The sequence below is a fragment of the Mirounga angustirostris genome, unplaced genomic scaffold (assembly GCF_029215605.1).
Source record: "Mirounga angustirostris isolate CCGP_5_RB_7025 unplaced genomic scaffold, mMirAng1.0.hap1 SCAF_8, whole genome shotgun sequence".
NCBI lineage: Eukaryota > Metazoa > Chordata > Mammalia > Carnivora > Phocidae > Mirounga > Mirounga angustirostris.
Genome location: NW_026991716.1, coordinates 2,295,001 through 2,300,385, shown reverse-complemented (window position 1 = coordinate 2,300,385; position 5,385 = coordinate 2,295,001). Strand labels below are relative to the sequence as shown.

General features: G+C 44.2%; 1 non-coding gene across 1 annotated transcript; it reads left to right on the top strand.

The window, feature by feature from the left end:
• The first annotated feature begins 759 nt into the window (after positions 1-759).
• Positions 760-841, top strand: TRNAS-AGA (transfer RNA serine (anticodon AGA)). Its single transcript has one exon. It is a non-coding gene; the product is annotated as a tRNA-Ser (tRNA).
• Positions 842-5,385: the final 4,544 nt, after the last annotated feature.

Sequence of the window (5,385 nt, the reverse complement as noted above, 5' to 3'; positions counted from 1 at the left end):
CCGGTTCCGTGGCCACAGCGGCCTCCGCTCCACTGCAGTCCCCCGCGTGTTCCGATGGCACGCTAGCGCTCTGTCTTGCGCCTCCAACCCCCTCCCCCCTCCTCCCCCCGCCCCTCCCCCCTCCCCCCGCCCCCCCGCCCCTCCCCCCCCACCCGTCTCACCGTGTCCTCCCTCTTCAAAAAGCTGGATTAAGACCTTCTCAGCACGATAGACAAAAATCAGTTTCAAGACTCGGGGAAACACGGCGACAGGGAAACTAAGTCGAAACGTGAGAGGAACAGCAAAACCTGTTGCGTGGCTTAGATTCGAAGAGAAGTAGCCCCGCGTCGGCCCGAAGGAACTAAGGGCTTAGCAACACGCGGGCGAGCGGCCGCCTGGCGTCGAGCGCCGGCCGCCGGGGACGCCTCGCGCGCGGCCGTCAGGGAGGCGCGCGCGGAAGGAGACAGCGAGGCCCCGGCGCATGCGCGCGCGCAAGGAGACCGTGAGGCCCCGGCGCATGCGCATGCGCGCGCGCGCGGCGTTGGCGCCGGGGACCTGCGCTCGGAAGCCGCGCGCCCGGCCAGCCCCGGAGCAGGCGGGGGTCGCCGGAGCTCGCCCGGGACTGCTGGTGGCGCTGGTGCTCTCGGGTCGCGGGCGCCCCGGGCTCGGCCGCTTCCGTCCCTCAGTGACTTCCCCGCGGCGCGGCCGGGGAGCTCGGGAGGGGTGGTGCGCGTCGCCCCGGGGCTCCACGGGAGCGCGTCCGTGGCTTCCCGCTCGCACGTAGCCGTGGCCGAGGGGTTAAGGCGACGGGCTAGAAATCCGCTGGGGTCTCCCCGCGCAGGTTCGAGTCCCGCCGGCTACGGCGTGTTTTTCTGCGACCCCCTGGGGCTGCCCCGCCCGGAGGAGCGCGCTGGCCGGTCCCGCCACTGCAGGGGGACCCCGGTGGCCGAGTGCCCTGCTCCGTCGCTCGCAACTTTGCTGCCCCCGAGCTCCTGTCCCGCGGTGGTTTTCTTCAGCGGTTGCCTTCGGGGGCGAAAAACGAAACACCCGAAACTAAAGAAAGCCGACCAACCAATTTTTGTTGGAGCGAAAGGCCGCCTCTCTGCCGTCCCTGAAACCCCACCGGGATTTTCCTCTCCACGCGCGCCCTGTGGCGCGACCACGGCTGTCACTTCGAAAGCCAGCTCCGTGAGCCCCCAGGCCGGGCTGGGTTGGCAGGAGCCCCACGCGAGGTGTGGCGCTCACCTCCAGCCACAGGTGAGCCCGCAGAGCCGGGCCTTCCCGCGGCGCTTCCCGTGCAGTCTCGTGGCCCCGACAAGCCGTGCTTGTTCTTCCACTCACATACTACCTTTCTCCTGCCTTTACCTTTTTTCCTAGACAGCCAAATGTGATGAAAAAAAGCGAAATGCATAAATCATGTGATGAGTAACACCAAAGGAGAATCGGAATCTGACCGTGGAGAGCCGTGGCACACAGCAAGTTAATCAACCGATCGTAGTCAGCATCTCCAGCATCGGGAGAATCAGTATCACGCTCCTCCCAGGGATGAGCTGCCATGGGTACCACCTCATTTGTGTGGTTTTCTGCTAAAAGCGCATAATCCGAATTTAACTCTCAGGAAACATTAGACAAACTCAAGTTTAGGGGGCATTCTACAAAATACCTGACCAACTTGTTTTTTAAATGTCAGTGAAATGGGGCGCCTGGGTGGCTCAGTCGGTTGGGCATCTGCCTTTGGCTCAGTCATGATCTCAGGGCCCTGGGATCGAGCTTCCCCCCACCACCCCCGTTGGGCTCCCTGCTCAGCGGGGAGCCTGCTGCCCACCCCTGCTTGTGCCCTCTCCCTGTCAAATAGGCAAAATCTTTAAAGAAAAAAAAATTAAATAAATGTCAATGAAATGAAAAACAATGAGTGGGGAGCTCTGCCAGATTCAAGGACTAATGAGACAGGACAACTGGATGCAATCTATTTTTCTTGAAATAAAGGATCCATACAATTGGCAAAACATTAACAGGGTCTGTAGATTAAATAAGAGTTTTAATCCTGATTTTGTAATTGTTCTGTGGTTAGGAAAGAGAAGGTTCCTGTTTTTAGAAAACACTGAAATACTTAGGGGTAAAGGAACATCTTGTCTGAAACTCACTCTCAATACCTAAGAAAAAAATTTGTGTATGTGCAAATCTATCTCTATCTATTGAAAAAATAAAGCACATGTCATAAATTGTTAACATTCGGTGAATATAGTTGAAGGATTTATGAAAATTCTTTGTACTATTCTTGCAACTTCTCCATAAATTAGAAATTATGTCAAAATAAAAAGTTGAAAGAGATCAATTAATTCAAAAATAATGCTCATTGAAATAAAAACCCAAGCACAATTTGAACATAAGATGTAACATAGATGATGAGGAAATTATTAAATATGAATTTATACCTGATGAGAGCATAGTATGCAGAATTCAATAGTAAGCAAGGAAATTGATACACATTATTTTAATGATTATTTTTAATAAAGGCACAAGATGGGAGTATCACACAACAGTATCATGCATGATTGAAGGGTGAATATAATCAAATCATTATGGGGTCCCATGATTTTGTATCAGGAAAAAATGAGAAGTGTATTGAATGGCTGAGTGTTACATCAGCTTTTTTTTCCCCCTAAGATTTTATTAAGAGCAAGAGCAAGAGAGCATGAGCAGGGGGAGGGGCAGAGGGAGAAGCAGGCTCACAGCTGAGCAGGGAGCCTGACCCAGGACTTGATCCCAGGACCTTGAAATCATGACCTGAGCTGAAAGCAGACCCTTAACCAACTGAGCCATCCAGGTGCCACAACATCAGCTTTTCTATGAATTCACCATCCAAGTTCATAATCAAGAAACATCCTTCTAGGACAAAAATAAACCTGACATTTTAATCAACACTCTGAACATTAATTATTACAATTATGTTACTTAAATGTTAGTGGGTAAAGTGTAAATGAGTGTTATTGTGCAGCAGGGGTATCACTAAATTATTTCTTCAGTCCCTCTGGTTCATATTTGAAGTAGTATGTAGATCCCACTTTCAGCTAAGATTAAACATTATTTGTTTCTGTTTCTTCTTTTCACTATAGATCATATATAAAATGCATATGTGTATAACAAGTGGAAATTAAAATTCAAATATTTCACTTGCAGCCAAACCTTAAACATCTATAAATAAATCTAACAAAGGATGTGCAAGAATCTGTATTAAAAACTACAAAATATTGCTGGTGGAAATTAAATGGAGGGAAACACTATGTTTATTTTTTGAAAGACTCAATATTTTTTGAAAGACGCAATTTTATCAAGATGGCAACTATTTCCAAATTGATCAATAGATTCAATAAAATCCCAATCAACCTCCAAACATGTATTTTATGGAAATTAAAATACATTTGGAAATGTGTAGCAACTTAAAAAACAAGAAGCTACTGAAGAAGATAGCAAAGTTGGAAGACTGGCACTATATTTATATCAAGATCTATGTAATTACTTATAAATCTATAGTAATTAAGACAGTATACTATTGACTATTATATACGTAAATACTAAAACAATATCTTCATATCTATATCAACTTGGCCAGGTTGAACTACATTCCCCAGAATTCCCTTTTCTAGATGTTTCTGATCAGATGGTCCCCAAGAGATATTCTTGCTGTGGATTCAGAGGGAGAAGTCAAGTGGCAGCTATTCTGTAGCTCATTCTAACTCATCTGCTGACTTACCTCCTCATGAGGGCATGCCACTGCCCCACCTTCCCCTGGATCCTCCTTCAACTTCTTCTTTCCTGGATAAACGTGTGTGTTTAAGTCTAAATGAAGGACCCTGGCTTCATTTAGAAGGACAGCAGGACAGAAGGACACCTGCACCAAAGTAACACAGATTTCAGTCCGTCCTGGCTCCCATTCATGCTTGTGGGTTCCAGCTTGTTCTAATCCATCTTCCTTCCCTTCTTGATCAATCTGCCCTATGGACTCTGCACCATGGCACTTCAACATTTATGTAGACTACTTAACCAGCCTCTACAAATCTTATACGAATATATATATATATATATATATATATATATATATATATATATATATATATATGAAATGTATGTAACCATCCCCGTGGTTCTGCTTCTGTTACTGAATGCTGACTGCAATTCTTTGTTTGTGGACTTGTTCCAATTGTTTATTCTCACAGTGTTGACCAGGAATAAAATGCAGAATGTCTACATTCAAGAGGAGGATCATGGAAGAAAAGGATGAATAAACACTACATAAAGGAAAGGATGATGTCCCACCAAGATTTAAAGTCAGATTGGTGGGGGGTGCCTGGGTGGCTCAGTCGGTTGGGCAGCGAGTGACTCTTGGTTTCAGCTCAGGTCATGATCTTGGGGTCATGGGACAAGCCCCCCCCCCCCCCCCGCTCTCTCTAAAATAAATAAATAAGTCTTTAAAAATAAATAAAATCAGATTGGTGGATTTAAAATGACCAGTGCCAAAAGGACTTGTTTTTCACCATGGTGAAACAACTGGGACCAGACTTAACTTAAACTAAAAAACTGAATAAAGTATACAAAAATCATGTTCTTCAGACAGTAGACATCTTCAGACAGTAACTAACTTTGATACCTGGGAGAAGGAAAACAAATGAGAAAAAAATCAAGCCACCTTAATGCCTGAAAACAGATCAAGAGGGGCATTTCATAATGATAAAGGGGTAAATACAGCAAAAGGACATAATAATCCTACATATGTATGCACTTAATCACAGCGTTTCAAAATACATGTAGCAAAATCTGATAAACTGATAAGAGAAATAGAAAAATTCTTCACATACAGTTGGAGATTTTAACACTTCTCTTTCAGCAATTGATAGAACAACTAGTCAGGAAAATCAGTAAGAATATATTCTCTAACCATGACAGAATTAAACCAGAAATCAATACCAGAAATTAAAGACTTCTAAATAACCACCAAGCCAAATAATATATCACAAGAGAAATTTAAGTTTTTCATTAAGAAAAGAAAAGCAAAATATAACAAAGTGTCTGCAGCTGAAGTTTTGTATAGAGAGCAACTTATAGCCAGAAATGTTTATATTATAAAAAAAACAAATTTCTCTAATAAATTAATTATACTTCCACCTTAAGAAACTAAAAAAAGTACCTGAAACTAATATAACACTGTATGTTAACAATACTGGAATGAAAAAAACTTAATTAAAAAAAAAAGGAAACTAGAAAAAAAGAAGAGCAAATTAAACACAAAATAAGCAGAAGGAAAGAAGTATTAAATAGAAAAGCAAAAATTAATTAAACAAAACAGAAAACAGTAGAGAAAATCAATGAAACCCAAAGTCTGGTTATTTGACAAACTGAATAATATTG